This window comes from Somniosus microcephalus, chromosome 19 (assembly GCF_052327205.1).
Source record: "Somniosus microcephalus isolate GS21.2 chromosome 19, FLI_Smic_1.0, whole genome shotgun sequence".
Taxonomy (NCBI): Eukaryota; Metazoa; Chordata; class Chondrichthyes; order Squaliformes; family Somniosidae; genus Somniosus; species Somniosus microcephalus.
In genome coordinates, this window is record NC_141005.1 from 23,269,496 (window position 1) to 23,292,067 (window position 22,572).

A 22,572-nucleotide genomic window follows, 5' to 3' on the forward strand; every position below is an offset into this window, starting at 1 on the left:
GTCGCCCATTTTTTTCTCTTCTACGCATTCATACAAGTATTCAACACTCAATTTACATTTACAAATTTTACTCCTCCCGCAACCCCCCACCCCCCCTCCACCTCTTCTTGCTGCTCTGCCTCCCACACAAACAAACTACAAGCCCAACCCTTCATTGCCTTCTATTCAAATATTACATCAAATAAACATGCTCAAACACCAAGTCTTAAGGGCTGTAGCATCTTTCAAACTGGACAAATACCCAGGCCCGCATCAAATCTATCCCACACTCTTAAGAGAAGTAAGACACCAAATAGCACAGGCTCTCACCATCATTTTACAATCCTCTCTGGCTACAGGTGTGGTGCCCGACCACTGGAGGACTGCTAACGTGCTACCGTTCTTTCAAAAGGGAGAGAGGGATAGACCGCATAATTACAGGCCAGTCAGCCTAACCTCGGTGGTGGGAAAATTATTGGAAAAAGTTCTGAGGGACAGGAGAAATCTTCATTTAGAAAGACACGGATTAATCAGGGACAGTCAGCATGGATTTCTTAACGGAAGGTCGTGTCTGACTAATGCAATTCAATTTTTCGAGGAGGTAACAAGGAGGGTCGATGAGGGTAGTGCCTTTGATGTAGTCTATATGGATTTTAGCAAGGCTTTTGATAAGGTCCCGCATGCCAGATTGGTCACGAAAGTAAAAGCCCATGGGATCCAAGGCAAAGTGGCAAGTTGGATCCAAAATTGGCTCAGAGGCAGGAAACAAGGGTGTTTTTGTGACCGGAAGGCTGTTTCCAGTGGGGTTCCGCAGGGCTCACAGAATCACAGAAACCCCACAGTGCAGATAGAGGCCATTTCGGCCCATCGAGCCTGCACCGACTCAGTACTGGGCCCTTTGCTTTTTCTGGTATATATCAATGATTTGGATTTGAATGTAGGAAGTATGATTAAGAAGTTTGCAGATGATACAAAAATTGGCCGTGTGGTTAATAATGAAACAGAATGCTGTAGACTGCAGGAAGATATCAATGGACTCGTCTAGTGGGCAGAACAGTGGCAAATGGAATTCAGTTGGAATACACAATAAATGGTAGGACACTGAGAAATGCAGAGGATCAGCGGGACCTTGGAGTGCATGTCCACAGATCCCTGAAGGTAGCAGGACAGGTAGATAAAGTGGTTAAGCAGGCATACGGGATACTTGCCTTTATTAGCCGAGGCGTAGAATATAAGAGCGGGGAGGTTATGCTTCAACTGTATAAAACACTAGTTAGGCCGCAGCTAGAGTGCCGCGTGCAGTTCTGGTCACCACATTACAAGAAGGATGCGATTGCACTAGAGAAGGTGCAGAGGAGATTTCCGAGGATGTTGCCTGGGCTGGGGAATTTTAGTTATGAGGAAAGATTGGATAGGCTGGGGTTGTTTTCTTTGGAACACAGGAGGCTGAGGCGAGACCTAATTGAGGTGTGTAAAATTATGAGGGGCCGAGATAGAGTGGATAGGAAGGACCTATTTCCCTTAGCAGAAGGGTCAATAATAGATTTCAAGTAATTGGTAGGAGGTTTACAGGGAATTTGAGGAGACATTTTTTCACCCAGTGAATGGTGGGGGTCTGGAATGCACTGCCTGAAAGGGTGGTAGAGGCAGAAACCCTCATCACGTTTAAAAAGTACTTGGATATGCACTTGAACTGCCGTAACCTACAAGGCTACGGACCAAGTGCTGTAAAGTGGGATTTGGGTGGATTGCTCTTTGTCGGCTGGCACGGACAAGATGGGCCGAATGGCCTCCTTCTGTGCTGTAAATTTCTATGATTCTGCCTGATCATGTGACATCTGCCCACACGACTTCTACAAATGTTATTACATTGTAGCCAGGATTGTTTAGTTTCCAATTCCGCCCATTTTGAAGCCAGGTCTCCGTTATGGCTACTATTGCATAACCCCATGTGGCAACTTGCGCCTGCAACTCGTCAATCTTATTTGTAACGCTCCTCGCATTAACACACATGCATTTCAACAGCATGCTAGTTGGCTTTGCTTTTTTCCTGAATTTAACTGCTGCTCTTTCTACATTCTTCTTTGTTCTGTTGCTGTTTGTCCCTCCGAGTTTTCTATGCACCTTGTCTCTCCTCTCTGCTGCTGTGTCCTGGTGGCCCTCCGCCAGTGTGTGTATTTTGGCTATCTTATTTTCTTCTTCTGCTTATTTCGGCCCTGTGTCTGGAGCCCCTTGCATTTGTGTAGCAGCAGGAGAATGTGCAGCGAAGAAATGGTCAAAGGAAAGCGAGAGAGAGAGACAGAGAGAGAGAGAGAGAGAGCAGCAAAAAGGATGTTGATTGATTAAGAGCAGTGTGTGCGCGTGTGTGTGCAAAACGTTGAGCAGCCTGTGGCGGCAGCAAAAGCCTACTGCACCCGGTATTCCCAGGCGGTCTCCCATCGAAGTACTAACCAGGCCTGACTCTGCTTAGCTTCCGAGATCAGACGAGATCGGGCGCATTCAGACTAGTATGGCCGTAGGCATATGCTAGCTGGCTTTCTCTTTACTTAAAGCTGTCGCCCATTTTTTTCTCTTCTACGCATTCATACAAGTATTCAACACTCAATTTACATTTACAAATTTTACTCCTCCCGCAACCCCCCACCCCCCCTCCACCTCTTCTTGCTGCTCTGCCTCCCACACAAACAAACTACAAGCCCAACCCTTCATTGCCTTCTATTCAAATATTACATCAAATAAACATGCTCAAACACCAAGTCTTAAGGGCTGTAGCATCTTTCAAACTGGACAAATACCCAGGCCCGCATCAAATCTATCCCACACTCTTAAGAGAAGTAAGACACCAAATAGCACAGGCTCTCACCATCATTTTACAATCCTCTCTGGCTACAGGTGTGGTGCCCGACCACTGGAGGACTGCTAACGTGCTACCGTTCTTTCAAAAGGGAGAGAGGGATAGACCGCATAATTACAGGCCAGTCAGCCTAACCTCGGTGGTGGGAAAATTATTGGAAAAAGTTCTGAGGGACAGGAGAAATCTTCATTTAGAAAGACACGGATTAATCAGGGACAGTCAGCATGGATTTCTTAACGGAAGGTCGTGTCTGACTAACGCAATTCAATTTTTCGAGGAGGTAACAAGGAGGGTCGATGAGGGTAGTGCCTTTGATGTAGTCTATATGGATTTTAGCAAGGCTTTTGATAAGGTCCCGCATGCCAGATTGGTCACGAAAGTAAAAGCCCATGGGATCCAAGGCAAAGTGGCAAGTTGGATCCAAAATTGGCTCAGAGGCAGGAAACAAAGGGTAATGGTCGAAGGGTGTTTTTGTGACCGGAAGGCTGTTTCCAGTGGGGTTCCGCAGGGCTCAGAGAATCACAGAAACCCCACAGTGCAGATAGAGGCCATTTCGGCCCATCGAGCCTGCACCGACTCAGTACTGGGCCCTTTGCTTTTTCTGGTATATATCAATGATTTGGATTTGAATGTAGGAAGTATGATTAAGAAGTTTGCAGATGATACAAAAATTGGCCGTGTGGTTAATAATGAAACAGAATGCTGTAGACTGCAGGAAGATATCAATGGACTCGTCTAGTGGGCAGAACAGTGGCAAATGGAATTCAGTTGGAATACACAATAAATGGTAGGACACTGAGAAATGCAGAGGATCAGCGGGACCTTGGAGTGCATGTCCACAGATCCCTGAAGGTAGCAGGACAGGTAGATAAAGTGGTTAAGCAGGCATACGGGATACTTGCCTTTATTAGCCGAGGCGTAGAATATAAGAGCGGGGAGGTTATGCTTCAACTGTATAAAACACTAGTTAGGCCGCAGCTAGAGTGCCGCGTGCAGTTCTGGTCACCACATTACAAGAAGGATGCGATTGCACTAGAGAAGGTGCAGAGGAGATTTCCGAGGATGTTGCCTGGGCTGGGGAATTTTAGTTATGAGGAAAGATTGGATAGGCTGGGGTTGTTTTCTTTGGAACACAGGAGGCTGAGGCGAGACCTAATTGAGGTGTGTAAAATTATGAGGGGCTGAGATAGAGTGGATAGGAAGGACCTATTTCCCTTAGCAGAAGGGTCAATAATAGATTTCAAGTAATTGGTAGGAGGTTTACAGGGAATTTGAGGAGACATTTTTTCACCCAGTGAATGGTGGGGGTCTGGAATGCACTGCCTGAAAGGGTGGTAGAGGCAGAAACCCTCATCACGTTTAAAAAGTACTTGGATATGCACTTGAACTGCCGTAACCTACAAGGCTACGGACCAAGTGCTGTAAAGTGGGATTTGGGTGGATTGCTCTTTGTCGGCTGGCACGGACAAGATGGGCCGAATGGCCTCCTTCTGTGCTGTAAATTTCTATGATTCTGCCTGATCATGTGACATCTGCCCACACGACTTCTACAAATGTTATTACATTGTAGCCAGGATTGTTTAGTTTCCAATTCCGCCCATTTTGAAGCCAGGTCTCCGTTATAGCTACTATTGCATAACCCCATGTGGCAACTTGCGCCTGCAACTCGTCAATCTTATTTGTAACGCTCCTCGCATTAACACACATGCATTTCAACAGCATGCTAGTTGGCTTTGCTTTTTTCCTGAATTTAACTGCTGCTCTTTCTACATTCTTCTTTGTTCTGTTGCTGTTTGTCCCTCCGAGTTTTCTATGCACCTTGTCTCTCCTCTCTGCTGCTGTGTCCTGGTGGCCCTCCGCCAGTGTGTGTATTTTGGCTATCTTATTTTCTTCTTCTGCTTATTTCGGCCCTGTGTCTGGAGCCCCTTGCATTTGTGTAGCAGCAGGAGAATGTGCAGCGAAGAAATGGTCAAAGGAAAGCGAGAGAGAGAGACAGAGAGAGAGAGAGAGAGAGAGAGAGCAGCAAAAAGGATGTTGATTGATTAAGAGCAGTGTGTGCGCGTGTGTGTGCAAAACGTTGAGCAGCCTGTGGCGGCAGCAAAAGCCTACTGCACCCGGTATTCCCAGGCGGTCTCCCATCCAAGTACTAACCAGGCCTGACTCTGCTTAGCTTCCGAGATCAGACGAGATCGGGCGCATTCAGACTAGTATGGCCGTAGGCATATGCTAGCTGGCTTTCTCTTTACTTAAAGCTGTCGCCCATTTTTTTCTCTTCTACGCATTCATACAAGTATTCAACACTCAATTTACATTTACAAATTTTACTCCTCCCGCAACCCCCCACCCCCCCTCCACCTCTTCTTGCTGCTCTGCCTCCCACACAAACAAACTACAAGCCCAACCCTTCATTGCCTTCTATTCAAATATTACATCAAATAAACATGCTCAAACACCAAGTCTTAAGGGCTGTAGTATCTTTCAAACTGGACAAATACCCAGGCCCGCATCAAATCTATCCCACACTCTTAAGAGAAGTAAGACACCAAATAGCACAGGCTCTCACCATCATTTTACAATCCTCTCTGGCTACAGGTGTGGTGCCCGACCACTGGAGGACTGCTAACGTGCTACCGTTCTTTCAAAAGGGAGAGAGGGATAGACCGCATAATTACAGGCCAGTCAGCCTAACCTCGGTGGTGGGAAAATTATTGGAAAAAGTTCTGAGGGACAGGAGAAATCTTCATTTAGAAAGACACGGATTAATCAGGGACAGTCAGCATGGATTTCTTAACGGAAGGTCGTGTCTGACTAACGCAATTCAATTTTTCGAGGAGGTAACAAGGAGGGTCGATGAGGGTAGTGCCTTTGATGTAGTCTATATGGATTTTAGCAAGGCTTTTGATAAGGTCCCGCATGCCAGATTGGTCACGAAAGTAAAAGCCCATGGGATCCAAGGCAAAGTGGCAAGTTGGATCCAAAATTGGCTCAGAGGCAGGAAACAAAGGGTAATGGTCGAAGGGTGTTTTTGTGACCGGAAGGCTGTTTCCAGTGGGGTTCCGCAGGGCTCAGAGAATCACAGAAACCCCACAGTGCAGATAGAGGCCATTTCGGCCCATCGAGCCTGCACCGACTCAGTACTGGGCCCTTTGCTTTTTCTGGTATATATCAATGATTTGGATTTGAATGTAGGAAGTATGATTAAGAAGTTTGCAGATGATACAAAAATTGGCCGTGTGGTTAATAATGAAACAGAATGCTGTAGACTGCAGGAAGATATCAATGGACTCGTCTAGTGGGCAGAACAGTGGCAAATGGAATTCAGTTGGAATACACAATAAATGGTAGGACACTGAGAAATGCAGAGGATCAGCGGGACCTTGGAGTGCATGTCCACAGATCCCTGAAGGTAGCAGGACAGGTAGATAAAGTGGTTAAGCAGGCATACGGGATACTTGCCTTTATTAGCCGAGGCGTAGAATATAAGAGCGGGGAGGTTATGCTTCAACTGTATAAAACACTAGTTAGGCCGCAGCTAGAGTGCCGCGTGCAGTTCTGGTCACCACATTACAAGAAGGATGCGATTGCACTAGAGAAGGTGCAGAGGAGATTTCCGAGGATGTTGCCTGGGCTGGGGAATTTTAGTTATGAGGAAAGATTGGATAGGCTGGGGTTGTTTTCTTTGGAACACAGGAGGCTGAGGCGAGACCTAATTGAGGTGTGTAAAATTATGAGGGGCCGAGATAGAGTGGATAGGAAGGACCTATTTCCCTTAGCAGAAGGGTCAATAATAGATTTCAAGTAATTGGTAGGAGGTTTACAGGGAATTTGAGGAGACATTTTTTCACCCAGTGAATGGTGGGGGTCTGGAATGCACTGCCTGAAAGGGTGGTAGAGGCAGAAACCCTCATCACGTTTAAAAAGTACTTGGATATGCACTTGAACTGCCGTAACCTACAAGGCTACGGACCAAGTGCTGTAAAGTGGGATTTGGGTGGATTGCTCTTTGTCGGCTGGCACGGACAAGATGGGCCGAATGGCCTCCTTCTGTGCTGTAAATTTCTATGATTCTGCCTGATCATGTGACATCTGCCCACACGACTTCTACAAATGTTATTACATTGTAGCCAGGATTGTTTAGTTTCCAATTCCGCCCATTTTGAAGCCAGGTCTCCGTTATAGCTACTATTGCATAACCCCATGTGGCAACTTGCGCCTGCAACTCGTCAATCTTATTTGTAACGCTCCTCGCATTAACACACATGCATTTCAACAGCATGCTAGTTGGCTTTGCTTTTTTCCTGAATTTAACTGCTGCTCTTTCTACATTCTTCTTTGTTCTGTTGCTGTTTGTCCCTCCGAGTTTTCTATGCACCTTGTCTCTCCTCTCTGCTGCTGTGTCCTGGTGGCCCTCCGCCAGTGTGTGTATTTTGGCTATCTTATTTTCTTCTTCTGCTTATTTCGGCCCTGTGTCTGGAGCCCCTTGCATTTGTGTAGCAGCAGGAGAATGTGCAGCGAAGAAATGGTCAAAGGAAAGCGAGAGAGAGAGACAGAGAGAGAGAGAGAGAGAGAGAGAGCAGCAAAAAGGATGTTGATTGATTAAGAGCAGTGTGTGCGCGTGTGTGTGCAAAACGTTGAGCAGCCTGTGGCGGCAGCAAAAGCCTACTGCACCCGGTATTCCCAGGCGGTCTCCCATCCAAGTACTAACCAGGCCTGACTCTGCTTAGTTTCACGAGATCAGACGAGATCGGGCGCATTCAGACTAGTATGGCCGTAGGCATATGCTAGCTGGCTTTCTCTTTACTTAAAGCTGTCGCCCATTTTTTTCTCTTCTACGCATTCATACAAGTATTCAACACTCAATTTACATTTACAAATTTTACTCCTCCCGCAACCCCCCAGCCCCCCTCCACCTCTTCTTGCTGCTCTGCCTCCCACACAAACAAACTACAAGCCCAACCCTTCATTGCCTTCTATTCAAATATTACATCAAATAAACATGCTCAAACACCAAGTCTTAAGGGCTGTAGTATCTTTCAAACTGGACAAATACCCAGGCCCGCATCAAATCTATCCCACACTCTTAAGAGAAGTAAGACACCAAATAGCACAGGCTCTCACCATCATTTTACAATCCTCTCTGGCTACAGGTGTGGTGCCCGACCACTGGAGGACTGCTAACGTGCTACCGTTCTTTCAAAAGGGAGAGAGGGATAGACCGCATAATTACAGGCCAGTCAGCCTAACCTCGGTGGTGGGAAAATTATTGGAAAAAGTTCTGAGGGACAGGAGAAATCTTCATTTAGAAAGACACGGATTAATCAGGGACAGTCAGCATGGATTTCTTAACGGAAGGTCGTGTCTGACTAACGCAATTCAATTTTTCGAGGAGGTAACAAGGAGGGTCGATGAGGGTAGTGCCTTTGATGTAGTCTATATGGATTTTAGCAAGGCTTTTGATAAGGTCCCGCATGCCAGATTGGTCACGAAAGTAAAAGCCCATGGGATCCAAGGCAAAGTGGCAAGTTGGATCCAAAATTGGCTCAGAGGCAGGAAACAAAGGGTAATGGTCGAAGGGTGTTTTTGTGACCGGAAGGCTGTTTCCAGTGGGGTTCCGCAGGGCTCAGAGAATCACAGAAACCCCACAGTGCAGATAGAGGCCATTTCGGCCCATCGAGCCTGCACCGACTCAGTACTGGGCCCTTTGCTTTTTCTGGTATATATCAATGATTTGGATTTGAATGTAGGAAGTATGATTAAGAAGTTTGCAGATGATACAAAAATTGGCCGTGTGGTTAATAATGAAACAGAATGCTGTAGACTGCAGGAAGATATCAATGGACTCGTCTAGTGGGCAGAACAGTGGCAAATGGAATTCAGTTGGAATACACAATAAATGGTAGGACACTGAGAAATGCAGAGGATCAGCGGGACCTTGGAGTGCATGTCCACAGATCCCTGAAGGTAGCAGGACAGGTAGATAAAGTGGTTAAGCAGGCATACGGGATACTTGCCTTTATTAGCCGAGGCGTAGAATATAAGAGCGGGGAGGTTATGCTTCAACTGTATAAAACACTAGTTAGGCCGCAGCTAGAGTGCCGCGTGCAGTTCTGGTCACCACATTACAAGAAGGATGCGATTGCACTAGAGAAGGTGCAGAGGAGATTTCCGAGGATGTTGCCTGGGCTGGGGAATTTTAGTTATGAGGAAAGATTGGATAGGCTGGGGTTGTTTTCTTTGGAACACAGGAGGCTGAGGCGAGACCTAATTGAGGTGTGTAAAATTATGAGGGGCCGAGATAGAGTGGATAGGAAGGACCTATTTCCCTTAGCAGAAGGGTCAATAATAGATTTCAAGTAATTGGTAGGAGGTTTACAGGGAATTTGAGGAGACATTTTTTCACCCAGTGAATGGTGGGGGTCTGGAATGCACTGCCTGAAAGGGTGGTAGAGGCAGAAACCCTCATCACGTTTAAAAAGTACTTGGATATGCACTTGAACTGCCGTAACCTACAAGGCTACGGACCAAGTGCTGTAAAGTGGGATTTGGGTGGATTGCTCTTTGTCGGCTGGCACGGACAAGATGGGCCGAATGGCCTCCTTCTGTGCTGTAAATTTCTATGATTCTGCCTGATCATGTGACATCTGCCCACACGACTTCTACAAATGTTATTACATTGTAGCCAGGATTGTTTAGTTTCCAATTCCGCCCATTTTGAAGCCAGGTCTCCGTTATAGCTACTATTGCATAACCCCATGTGGCAACTTGCGCCTGCAACTCGTCAATCTTATTTGTAACGCTCCTCGCATTAACACACATGCATTTCAACAGCATGCTAGTTGGCTTTGCTTTTTTCCTGAATTTAACTGCTGCTCTTTCTACATTCTTCTTTGTTCTGTTGCTGTTTGTCCCTCCGAGTTTTCTATGCACCTTGTCTCTCCTCTCTGCTGCTGTGTCCTGGTGGCCCTCCGCCAGTGTGTGTATTTTGGCTATCTTATTTTCTTCTTCTGCTTATTTCGGCCCTGTGTCTGGAGCCCCTTGCATTTGTGTAGCAGCAGGAGAATGTGCAGCGAAGAAATGGTCAAAGGAAAGCGAGAGAGAGAGACAGAGAGAGAGAGAGAGAGAGAGAGAGCAGCAAAAAGGATGTTGATTGATTAAGAGCAGTGTGTGCGCGTGTGTGTGCAAAACGTTGAGCAGCCTGTGGCGGCAGCAAAAGCCTACTGCACCCGGTATTCCCAGGCGGTCTCCCATCCAAGTACTAACCAGGCCTGACTCTGCTTAGCTTCCGAGATCAGACGAGATCGGGCGCATTCAGACTAGTATGGCCGTAGGCATATGCTAGCTGGCTTTCTCTTTACTTAAAGCTGTCGCCCATTTTTTTCTCTTCTACGCATTCATACAAGTATTCAACACTCAATTTACATTTACAAATTTTACTCCTCCCGCAACCCCCCACCCCCCCTCCACCTCTTCTTGCTGCTCTGCCTCCCACACAAACAAACTACAAGCCCAACCCTTCATTGCCTTCTATTCAAATATTACATCAAATAAACATGCTCAAACACCAAGTCTTAAGGGCTGTAGTATCTTTCAAACTGGACAAATACCCAGGCCCGCATCAAATCTATCCCACACTCTTAAGAGAAGTAAGACACCAAATAGCACAGGCTCTCACCATCATTTTACAATCCTCTCTGGCTACAGGTGTGGTGCCCGACCACTGGAGGACTGCTAACGTGCTACCGTTCTTTCAAAAGGGAGAGAGGGATAGACCGCATAATTACAGGCCAGTCAGCCTAACCTCGGTGGTGGGAAAATTATTGGAAAAAGTTCTGAGGGACAGGAGAAATCTTCATTTAGAAAGACACGGATTAATCAGGGACAGTCAGCATGGATTTCTTAACGGAAGGTCGTGTCTGACTAACGCAATTCAATTTTTCGAGGAGGTAACAAGGAGGGTCGATGAGGGTAGTGCCTTTGATGTAGTCTATATGGATTTTAGCAAGGCTTTTGATAAGGTCCCGCATGCCAGATTGGTCACGAAAGTAAAAGCCCATGGGATCCAAGGCAAAGTGGCAAGTTGGATCCAAAATTGGCTCAGAGGCAGGAAACAAAGGGTAATGGTCGAAGGGTGTTTTTGTGACCGGAAGGCTGTTTCCAGTGGGGTTCCGCAGGGCTCAGAGAATCACAGAAACCCCACAGTGCAGATAGAGGCCATTTCGGCCCATCGAGCCTGCACCGACTCAGTACTGGGCCCTTTGCTTTTTCTGGTATATATCAATGATTTGGATTTGAATGTAGGAAGTATGATTAAGAAGTTTGCAGATGATACAAAAATTGGCCGTGTGGTTAATAATGAAACAGAATGCTGTAGACTGCAGGAAGATATCAATGGACTCGTCTAGTGGGCAGAACAGTGGCAAATGGAATTCAGTTGGAATACACAATAAATGGTAGGACACTGAGAAATGCAGAGGATCAGCGGGACCTTGGAGTGCATGTCCACAGATCCCTGAAGGTAGCAGGACAGGTAGATAAAGTGGTTAAGCAGGCATACGGGATACTTGCCTTTATTAGCCGAGGCGTAGAATATAAGAGCGGGGAGGTTATGCTTCAACTGTATAAAACACTAGTTAGGCCGCAGCTAGAGTGCCGCGTGCAGTTCTGGTCACCACATTACAAGAAGGATGCGATTGCACTAGAGAAGGTGCAGAGGAGATTTCCGAGGATGTTGCCTGGGCTGGGGAATTTTAGTTATGAGGAAAGATTGGATAGGCTGGGGTTGTTTTCTTTGGAACACAGGAGGCTGAGGCGAGACCTAATTGAGGTGTGTAAAATTATGAGGGGCCGAGATAGAGTGGATAGGAAGGACCTATTTCCCTTAGCAGAAGGGTCAATAATAGATTTCAAGTAATTGGTAGGAGGTTTACAGGGAATTTGAGGAGACATTTTTTCACCCAGTGAATGGTGGGGGTCTGGAATGCACTGCCTGAAAGGGTGGTAGAGGCAGAAACCCTCATCACGTTTAAAAAGTACTTGGATATGCACTTGAACTGCCGTAACCTACAAGGCTACGGACCAAGTGCTGTAAAGTGGGATTTGGGTGGATTGCTCTTTGTCGGCTGGCACGGACAAGATGGGCCGAATGGCCTCCTTCTGTGCTGTAAATTTCTATGATTCTGCCTGATCATGTGACATCTGCCCACACGACTTCTACAAATGTTATTACATTGTAGCCAGGATTGTTTAGTTTCCAATTCCGCCCATTTTGAAGCCAGGTCTCCGTTATAGCTACTATTGCATAACCCCATGTGGCAACTTGCGCCTGCAACTCGTCAATCTTATTTGTAACGCTCCTCGCATTAACACACATGCATTTCAACAACATGCTAGTTGCCTTTGCTTTTTTCCTGAATTTAACTGCTGCTCTTTCTACATTCTTCTTTGTTCTGTTGCTGTTTGTCCCTCCGAGTTTTCTATGCACCTTGTCTCTCCTCTCTGCTGCTGTGTCCTGGTGGCCCTCCGCCAGTGTGTGTATTTTGGCTATCTTATTTTCTTCTTCTGCTTATTTCGGCCCTGTGTCTGGAGCCCCTTGCATTTGTGTAGCAGCAGGAGAATGTGCAGCGAAGAAATGGTCAAAGGAAAGCGAGAGAGAGAGAGAGAGAGAGAGAGAGAGAGAGAGAGCAGCAAAAAGGATGTTGATTGATTAAGAGCAGTGTGTGCGCGTGTGTGTGCAAAACATTGAGCAGCCTGTGGCGGCAGCAAAAGCCTACTGCACCCGGTATTCCCAGGCGGTCTCCCATTCAAGTACTAACCAGGCCTGACTCTGCTTAGCTTCCGAGATCAGACGAGATCGGGCGCATTCAGACTAGTATGGCCATAGGCATATGCTAGCTGGCTTTCTCTTTACTTAAAGCTGTCGCCCATTTTTTTCTCTTCTACGCATTCATACAAGTATTCAACACTCAATTTACATTTACAAATTTTACTCCTCCCGCAACCCCCCACCCCCCCTCCACCTCTTCTTGCTGCTCTGCCTCCCACACAAACAAACTACAAGCCCAACCCTTCATTGCCTTCTATTCAAATATTACATCAAATAAACATGCTCAAACACCAAGTCTTAAGGGCTGTAGTATCTTTCAAACTGGACAAATACCCAGGCCCGCATCAAATCTATCCCACACTCTTAAGAGAAGTAAGACAGCAAATAGCACAGGCTCTCACCATCATTTTACAATCCTCTCTGGCTACAGGTGTGGTGCCCGACCACTGGAGGACTGCTAACGTGCTACCGTTCTTTCAAAAGGGAGAGAGGGATAGACCGCATAATTACAGGCCAGTCAGCCTAACCTCGGTGGTGGGAAAATTATTGGAAAAAGTTCTGAGGGACAGGAGAAATCTTCATTTAGAAAGACACGGATTAATCAGGGACAGTCAGCATGGATTTCTTAACGGAAGGTCGTGTCTGACTAACGCAATTCAATTTTTCGAGGAGGTAACAAGGAGGGTCGATGAGGGTAGTGCCTTTGATGTAGTCTATATGGATTTTAGCAAGGCTTTTGATAAGGTCCCGCATGCCAGATTGGTCACGAAAGTAAAAGCCCATGGGATCCAAGGCAAAGTGGCAAGTTGGATCCAAAATTGGCTCAGAGGCAGGAAACAAAGGGTAATGGTCGAAGGGTGTTTTTGTGACCGGAAGGCTGTTTCCAGTGGGGTTCCGCAGGGCTCACAGAATCACAGAAACCCCACAGTGCAGATAGAGGCCATTTCGGCCCATCGAGCCTGCACCGACTCAGTACTGGGCCCTTTGCTTTTTCTGGTATATATCAATGATTTGGATTTGAATGTAGGAAGTATGATTAAGAAGTTTGCAGATGATACAAAAATTGGCCGTGTGGTTAATAATGAAACAGAATGCTGTAGACTGCAGGAAGATATCAATGGACTCGTCTAGTGGGCAGAACAGTGGCAAATGGAATTCAGTTGGAATACACAATAAATGGTAGAACACTGAGAAATGCAGAGGATCAGCGGGACCTTGGAGTGCATGTCCACAGATCCCTGAAGGTAGCAGGACAGGTAGATAAAGTGGTTAAGCAGGCATACGGGATACTTGCCTTTATTAGCCGAGGCGTAGAATATAAGAGCGGGGAGGTTATGCTTCAACTGTATAAAACACTAGTTAGGCCGCAGCTAGAGTGCCGCGTGCAGTTCTGGTCACCACATTACAAGAAGGATGCGATTGCACTAGAGAAGGTGCAGAGGAGATTTCCGAGGATGTTGCCTGGGCTGGGGAATTTTAGTTATGAGGAAAGATTGGATAGGCTGGGGTTGTTTTCTTTGGAACACAGGAGGCTGAGGCGAGACCTAATTGAGGTGTGTAAAATTATGAGGGGCCGAGATAGAGTGGATAGGAAGGACCTATTTCCCTTAGCAGAAGGGTCAATAAAAGATTTCAAGTAATTGGTAGGAGGTTTACAGGGAATTTGAGGAGACATTTTTTCACCCAGTGAATGGTGGGGGTCTGGAATGCACTGCCTGAAAGGGTGGTAGAGGCAGAAACCCTCATCACGTTTAAAAAGTACTTGGATATGCACTTGAACTGCCGTAACCTACAAGGCTACGGACCAAGTGCTGTAAAGTGGGATTTGGGTGGATTGCTCTTTGTCGGCTGGCACGGACAAGATGGGCCGAATGGCCTCCTTCTGTGCTGTAAATTTCTATGATTCTGCCTGATCATGTGACATCTGCCCACACGACTTCTACAAATGTTATTACATTGTAGCCAGGATTGTTTAGTTTCCAATTCCGCCCATTTTGAAGCCAGGTCTCCGTTATAGCTACTATTGCATAACCCCATGTGGCAACTTGCGCCTGCAACTCGTCAATCTTATTTGTAACGCTCCTCGCATTAACACACATGCATTTCAACAGCATGCTAGTTGGCTTTGCTTTTTTCCTGAATTTAACTGCTGCTCTTTCGACATTCTTCTTTGTTCTGTTGCTGTTTGTCCCTCCGAGTTTTCTATGCACCTTGTCTCTCCTCTCTGCTGCTGTGTCCTGGTGGCCCTCCGCCAGTGTGTGTATTTTGGCTATCTTATTTTCTTCTTCTGCTTATTTTGGCCCTGTGTCTGGAGCCCCTTGCATTTGTGTAGCAGCAGGAGAATGTGCAGCGAAGAAATGGTCAAAGGAAAGCAAGAGAGAGAGAGAGAGAGAGCAGCAAAAAGGATGTTGATTGATTAAGAGCAGTGTGTGTGCGTGTGTGCAAAACGTTGAGCAGCCTGTGGCGGCAGCAAAAGCCTACTGCACCCGGTATTCCCAGGCGGTCTCCCATCCAAGTACTAACCAGGCCTGACTCTGCTTAGCTTCCGAGATCAGATGAGATCGGGCGCATTCAGACTAGTATGGCCGTAGGCATATGCTAGCTGGCTTTCTCTTTACTTAAAGCTGTCGCCCATTTTTTTCTCTTCTACGCATTCATACAAGTATTCAACACTCAATTTACATTTACAAATTTTACTCCTCCCGCAACCCCCCACCCCCCCTCCACCTCTTCTTGCTGCTCTGCCTCCCACACAAACAAACTACAAGCCCAACCCTTCATTGCCTTCTATTCAAATATTACATCAAATAAACATGCTCAAACACCAAGTCTTAAGGGCTGTAGCATCTTTCAAACTGGACAAATACCCAGGCCCGCATCAAATCTATCCCACACTCTTAAGAGAAGTAAGACACCAAATAGCACAGGCTCTCACCATCATTTTACAATCCTCTCTGGCTACAGGTGTGGTGCCCGACCACTGGAGGACTGCTAACGTGCTACCGTTCTTTCAAAAGGGAGAGAGGGATAGACCGCATAATTACAGGCCAGTCAGCCTAACCTCGGTGGTGGGAAAATTATTGGAAAAAGTTCTGAGGGACAGGAGAAATCTTCATTTAGAAAGACACGGATTAATCAGGGACAGTCAGCATGGATTTCTTAACGGAAGGTCGTGTCTGACTAACGCAATTCAATTTTTCGAGGAGGTAACAAGGAGGGTCGATGAGGGTAGTGCCTTTGATGTAGTCTATATGGATTTTAGCAAGGCTTTTGATAAGGTCCCGCATGCCAGATTGGTCACGAAAGTAAAAGCCCATGGGATCCAAGGCAAAGTGGCAAGTTGGATCCAAAATTGGCTCAGAGGCAGGAAACAAAGGGTAATGGTCGAAGGGTGTTTTTGTGACCGGAAGGCTGTTTCCAGTGGGGTTCCGCAGGGCTCACAGAATCACAGAAACCCCACAGTGCAGATAGAGGCCATTTCGGCCCATCGAGCCTGCACCGACTCAGTACTGGGCCCTTTGCTTTTTCTGGTATATATCAATGATTTGGATTTGAATGTAGGAAGTATGATTAAGAAGTTTGCAGATGATACAAAAATTGGCCGTGTGGTTAATAATGAAACAGAATGCTGTAGACTGCAGGAAGATATCAATGGACTCGTCTAGTGGGCAGAACAGTGGCAAATGGAATTCAGTTGGAATACACAATAAATGGTAGGACACTGAGAAATGCAGAGGATCAGCGGGACCTTGGAGTGCATGTCCACAGATCCCTGAAGGTAGCAGGACAGGTAGATAAAGTGGTTAAGCAGGCATACGGGATACTTGCCTTTATTAGCCGAGGCGTAGAATATAAGAGCGGGGAGGTTATGCTTCAACTGTATAAAACACTAGTTAGGCCGCAGCTAGAGTGCCGCGTGCAGTTCTGGTCACCACATTACAAGAAGGATGCGATTGCACGAGAGAAGGTGCAGAGGAGATTTCCGAGGATGTTGCCTGGGCTGGGGAATTTTAGTTATGAGGAAAGATTGGATAGGCTGGGGTTGTTTTCTTTGGAACACAGGAGGCTGAGGCGAGACCTAATTGAGGTGTGTAAAATTATGAGGGGCCGAGATAGAGTGGATAGGAAGGACCTATTTCCCTTAGCAGAAGGGTCAATAATAGATTTCAAGTAATTGGTAGGAGGTTTACAGGGAATTTGAGGAGACATTTTTTCACCCAGTGAATGGTGGGGGTCTGGAATGCACTGCCTGAAAGGGTGGTAGAGGCAGAAACCCTCATCACGTTTAAAAAGTACTTGGATATGCACTTGAACTGCCGTAACCTACAAGGCTACGGACCAAGTGCTGTAAAGTGGGATTTGGGTGGATTGCTCTTTGTCGGCTGGCACGGACAAGATGGGCCGAATGGCCTCCTTCTGTGCTGTAAATTTCTATGATTCTGCCTGATCATGTGACATCTGCCCACACGACTTCTACAAATGTTATTACATTGTAGCCAGGATTGTTTAGTTTCCAATTCCGCCCATTTTGAAGCCAGGTCTCCGTTATGGCTACTATTGCATAACCCCATGTGGCAACTTGCGCCTGCAACTCGTCAATCTTATTTGTAACACTCCTCGCATTAACACACATGCATTTCAACAGCATGCTAGTTGGCTTTGCTTTTTTCCTGAATTTAACTGCTGCTCTTTCTACATTCTTCTTTGTTCTGTTGCTGTTTGTCCCTCCGAGTTTTCTATGCACCTTGTCTCTCCTCTCTGCTGCTGTGTCCTGGTGGCCCTCCGCCAGTGTGTGTATTTTGGCTATCTTATTTTCTTCTTCTGCTTATTTCGGCCCTGTGTCTGGAGCCCCTTGCATTTGTGTAGCAGCAGGAGAATGTGCAGCGAAGAAATGGTCAAAGGAAAGCGAGAGAGAGAGACAGAGAGAGAGAGAGCAGCAAAAAGGATGTTGATTGATTAAGAGCAGTGTGTGCGCGTGTGTGTGCAAAACGTTGAGCAGCCTGTGGCGGCAGCAAAAGCCTACTGCACCCGGTATTCCCAGGCGGTCTCCCATCCAAGTACTAACCAGGCCTGACTCTGCTTAGCTTCCGAGATCAGACGAGATCGGGCGCATTCAGACTAGTATGGCCGTAGGCATATGCTAGCTGGCTTTCTCTTTACTTAAAGCTGTCGCCCATTTTTTTCTCTTCTACGCATTCATACAAGTATTCAACACTCAATTTACATTTACAAATTTTACTCCTCCCGCAACCCCCCACCCCCCCTCCACCTCTTCTTGCTGCTCTGCCTCCCACACAAACAAACTACAAGCCCAACCCTTCATTGCCTTCTATTCAAATATTACATCAAATAAACATGCTCAAACACCAAGTCTTAAGGGCTGTAGCATCTTTCAAACTGGACAAATACCCAGGCCCGCATCAAATCTATCCCACACTCTTAAGAGAAGTAAGACACCAAATAGCACAGGCTCTCACCATCATTTTACAATCCTCTCTGGCTACAGGTGTGGTGCCCGACCACTGGAGGACTGCTAACGTGCTACCGTTCTTTCAAAAGGGAGAGAGGGATAGACCGCATAATTACAGGCCAGTCAGCCTAACCTCGGTGGTGGGAAAATTATTGGAAAAAGTTCTGAGGGACAGGAGAAATCTTCATTTAGAAAGACACGGATTAATCAGGGACAGTCAGCATGGATTTCTTAACGGAAGGTCGTGTCTGACTAACGCAATTCAATTTTTCGAGGAGGTAACAAGGAGGGTCGATGAGGGTAGTGCCTTTGATGTAGTCTATATGGATTTTAGCAAGGCTTTTGATAAGGTCCCGCATGCCAGATTGGTCACGAAAGTAAAAGCCCATGGGATCCAAGGCAAAGTGGCAAGTTGGATCCAAAATTGGCTCAGAGGCAGGAAACAAAGGGTAATGGTCGAAGGGTGTTTTTGTGACCGGAAGGCTGTTTCCAGTGGGGTTCCGCAGGGCTCAGAGAATCACAGAAACCCCACAGTGCAGATAGAGGCCATTTCGGCCCATCGAGCCTGCACCGACTCAGTACTGGGCCCTTTGCTTTTTCTGGTATATATCAATGATTTGGATTTGAATGTAGGAAGTATGATTAAGAAGTTTGCAGATGATACAAAAATTGGCCGTGTGGTTAATAATGAAACAGAATGCTGTAGACTGCAGGAAGATATCAATGGACTCGTCTAGTGGGCAGAACAGTGGCAAATGGAATTCAGTTGGAATACACAATAAATGGTAGGACACTGAGAAATGCAGAGGATCAGCGGGACCTTGGAGTGCATGTCCACAGATCCCTGAAGGTAGCAGGACAGGTAGATAAAGTGGTTAAGCAGGCATACGGGATACTTGCCTTTATTAGCCGAGGCGTAGAATATAAGAGCGGGGAGGTTATGCTTCAACTGTATAAAACACTAGTTAGGCCGCAGCTAGAGTGCCGCGTGCAGTTCTGGTCACCACATTACAAGAAGGATGCGATTGCACTAGAGAAGGTGCAGAGGAGATTTCCGAGGATGTTGCCTGGGCTGGGGAATTTTAGTTATGAGGAAAGATTGGATAGGCTGGGGTTGTTTTCTTTGGAACACAGGAGGCTGAGGCGAGACCTAATTGAGGTGTGTAAAATTATGAGGGGCCGAGATAGAGTGGATAGGAAGGACCTATTTCCCTTAGCAGAAGGGTCAATAATAGATTTCAAGTAATTGGTAGGAGGTTTACAGGGAATTTGAGGAGACATTTTTTCACCCAGTGAATGGTGGGGGTCTGGAATGCACTGCCTGAAAGGGTGGTAGAGGCAGAAACCCTCATCACGTTTAAAAAGTACTTGGATATGCACTTGAACTGCCGTAACCTACAAGGCTACGGACCAAGTGCTGTAAAGTGGGATTTGGGTGGATTGCTCTTTGTCGGCTGGCACGGACAAGATGGGCCGAATGGCCTCCTTCTGTGCTGTAAATTTCTATGATTCTGCCTGATCATGTGACATCTGCCCACACGACTTCTACAAATGTTATTACATTGTAGCCAGGATTGTTTAGTTTCCAATTCCGCCCATTTTGAAGCCAGGTCTCCGTTATAGCTACTATTGCATAACCCCATGTGGCAACTTGCGCCTGCAACTCGTCAATCTTATTTGTAACGCTCCTCGCATTAACACACATGCATTTCAACAGCATGCTAGTTGGCTTTGCTTTTTTCCTGAATTTAACTGCTGCTCTTTCTACATTCTTCTTTGTTCTGTTGCTGTTTGTCCCTCCGAGTTTTCTATGCACCTTGTCTCTCCTCTCTGCTGCTGTGTCCTGGTGGCCCTCCGCCAGTGTGTGTATTTTGGCTATCTTATTTTCTTCTTCTGCTTATTTCGGCCCTGTGTCTGGAGCCCCTTGCATTTGTGTAGCAGCAGGAGAATGTGCAGCGAAGAAATGGTCAAAGGAAAGCGAGAGAGAGAGACAGAGAGAGAGAGAGAGAGAGAGAGAGCAGCAAAAAGGATGTTGATTGATTAAGAGCAGTGTGTGCGCGTGTGTGTGCAAAACGTTGAGCAGCCTGTGGCGGCAGCAAAAGCCTACTGCACCCGGTATTCCCAGGCGGCCTCCCATCCAAGTACTAACCAGGCCTGACTCTGCTTAGCTTCCGAGATCAGACGAGATCGGGCACATTCAGACTAGTATGGCCGCAGGCATATGCTAGCTGGCTTTCTCTTTACTTAAAGCTGTCGCCCATTTTTTTCTCTTCTACGCATTCATACAAGTATTCAACACTCAATTTACATTTACAAATTTTACTCCTCCCGCAACCCCCCACCCCCCCTCCACCTCTTCTTGCTGCTCTGCCTCCCACACAAACAAACTACAAGCCCAACCCTTCATTGCCTTCTATTCAAATATTACATCAAATAAACATGCTCAAACACCAAGTCTTAAGGGCTGTAGTATCTTTCAAACTGGACAAATACCCAGGCCCGCATCAAATCTATCCCACACTCTTAAGAGAAGTAAGACACCAAATAGCACAGGCTCTCACCATCATTTTACAATCCTCTCTGGCTACAGGTGTGGTGCCCGACCACTGGAGGACTGCTAACGTGCTACCGTTCTTTCAAAAGGGAGAGAGGGATAGACCGCATAATTACAGGCCAGTCAGCCTAACCTCGGTGGTGGGAAAATTATTGGAAAAAGTTCTGAGGGACAGGAGAAATCTTCATTTAGAAAGACACGGATTAATCAGGGACAGTCAGCATGGATTTCTTAACGGAAGGTCGTGTCTGACTAACGCAATTCAATTTTTCGAGGAGGTAACAAGGAGGGTCGATGAGGGTAGTGCCTTTGATGTAGTCTATATGGATTTTAGCAAGGCTTTTGATAAGGTCCCGCATGCCAGATTGGTCACGAAAGTAAAAGCCCATGGGATCCAAGGCAAAGTGGCAAGTTGGATCCAAAATTGGCTCAGAGGCAGGAAACAAAGGGTAATGGTCGAAGGGTGTTTTTGTGACCGGAAGGCTGTTTCCAGTGGGGTTCCGCAGGGCTCACAGAATCACAGAAACCCCACAGTGCAGATAGAGGCCATTTCGGCCCATCGAGCCTGCACCGACTCAGTACTGGGCCCTTTGCTTTTTCTGGTATATATCAATGATTTGGATTTGAATGTAGGAAGTATGATTAAGAAGTTTGCAGATGATACAAAAATTGGCCGTGTGGTTAATAATGAAACAGAATGCTGTAGACTGCAGGAAGATATCAATGGACTCGTCTAGTGGGCAGAACAGTGGCAAATGGAATTCAGTTGGAATACACAATAAATGGTAGGACACTGAGAAATGCAGAGGATCAGCGGGACCTTGGAGTGCATGTCCACAGATCCCTGAAGGTAGCAGGACAGGTAGATAAAGTGGTTAAGCAGGCATACGGGATACTTGCCTTTATTAGCCGAGGCGTAGAATATAAGAGCGGGGAGGTTATGCTTCAACTGTATAAAACACTAGTTAGGCCGCAGCTAGAGTGCCGCGTGCAGTTCTGGTCACCACATTACAAGAAGGATGCGATTGCACGAGAGAAGGTGCAGAGGAGATTTCCGAGGATGTTGCCTGGGCTGGGGAATTTTAGTTATGAGGAAAGATTGGATAGGCTGGGGTTGTTTTCTTTGGAACACAGGAGGCTGAGGCGAGACCTAATTGAGGTGTGTAAAATTATGAGGGGCCGAGATAGAGTGGATAGGAAGGACCTATTTCCCTTAGCAGAAGGGTCAATAATAGATTTCAAGTAATTGGTAGGAGGTTTACAGGGAATTTGAGGAGACATTTTTTCACCCAGTGAATGGTGGGGGTCTGGAATGCACTGCCTGAAAGGGTGGTAGAGGCAGAAACCCTCATCACGTTTAAAAAGTACTTGGATATGCACTTGAACTGCCGTAACCTACAAGGCTACGGACCAAGTGCTGTAAAGTGGGATTTGGGTGGATTGCTCTTTGTCGGCTGGCACGGACAAGATGGGCCGAATGGCCTCCTTCTGTGCTGTAAATTTCTATGATTCTGCCTGATCATGTGACATCTGCCCACACGACTTCTACAAATGTTATTACATTGTAGCCAGGATTGTTTAGTTTCCAATTCCGCCCATTTTGAAGCCAGGTCTCCGTTATAGCTACTATTGCATAACCCCATGTGGCAACTTGCGCCTGCAACTCGTCAATCTTATTTGTAACGCTCCTCGCATTAACACACATGCATTTCAACAGCATGCTAGTTGGCTTTGCTTTTTTCCTGAATTTAACTGCTGCTCTTTCTACATTCTTCTTTGTTCTGTTGCTGTTTGTCCCTCCGAGTTTTCTATGCACCTTGTCTCTCCTCTCTGCTGCTGTGTCCTGGTGGCCCTCCGCCAGTGTGTGTATTTTGGCTATCTTATTTTCTTCT

At 46.5% G+C, this 22,572-nt stretch overlaps 6 non-coding genes and 2 pseudogenes across 6 annotated transcripts; all 8 read right to left on the reverse strand.

Moving 5' to 3' along the window:
* Window positions 1-2,381: 2,381 nt before the first annotated feature.
* Window positions 2,382-2,500, reverse strand: LOC147103885 (5S ribosomal RNA). The gene has a single exon (XR_015072595.1). It is a non-coding gene; the product is annotated as a 5S ribosomal RNA (ribosomal RNA).
* A 2,435-nt stretch (window positions 2,501-4,935) lies between these two features.
* LOC147103886 (5S ribosomal RNA) lies at window positions 4,936-5,054 on the reverse strand. Its single transcript, XR_015072572.1, has one exon. It is a non-coding gene; the product is annotated as a 5S ribosomal RNA (ribosomal RNA).
* Window positions 5,055-7,489: 2,435 nt separating this feature from the next.
* Window positions 7,490-7,609, reverse strand: LOC147103887 (5S ribosomal RNA; annotated as a pseudogene).
* Window positions 7,610-10,044: 2,435 nt separating this feature from the next.
* Window positions 10,045-10,163, reverse strand: LOC147103888 (5S ribosomal RNA). Its single transcript, XR_015072573.1, has one exon. It is a non-coding gene; the product is annotated as a 5S ribosomal RNA (ribosomal RNA).
* Window positions 10,164-12,596: 2,433 nt separating this feature from the next.
* On the reverse strand, window positions 12,597-12,715 carry LOC147103889 (5S ribosomal RNA). The gene has a single exon (XR_015072771.1). It is a non-coding gene; the product is annotated as a 5S ribosomal RNA (ribosomal RNA).
* Window positions 12,716-15,130: 2,415 nt separating this feature from the next.
* On the reverse strand, window positions 15,131-15,249 carry LOC147103890 (5S ribosomal RNA). Its single transcript, XR_015072464.1, has one exon. It is a non-coding gene; the product is annotated as a 5S ribosomal RNA (ribosomal RNA).
* A 2,423-nt stretch (window positions 15,250-17,672) lies between these two features.
* LOC147103891 (5S ribosomal RNA) lies at window positions 17,673-17,791 on the reverse strand. Its single transcript, XR_015072574.1, has one exon. It is a non-coding gene; the product is annotated as a 5S ribosomal RNA (ribosomal RNA).
* A 2,435-nt stretch (window positions 17,792-20,226) lies between these two features.
* Window positions 20,227-20,345, reverse strand: LOC147103892 (5S ribosomal RNA; annotated as a pseudogene).
* Window positions 20,346-22,572: the final 2,227 nt, after the last annotated feature.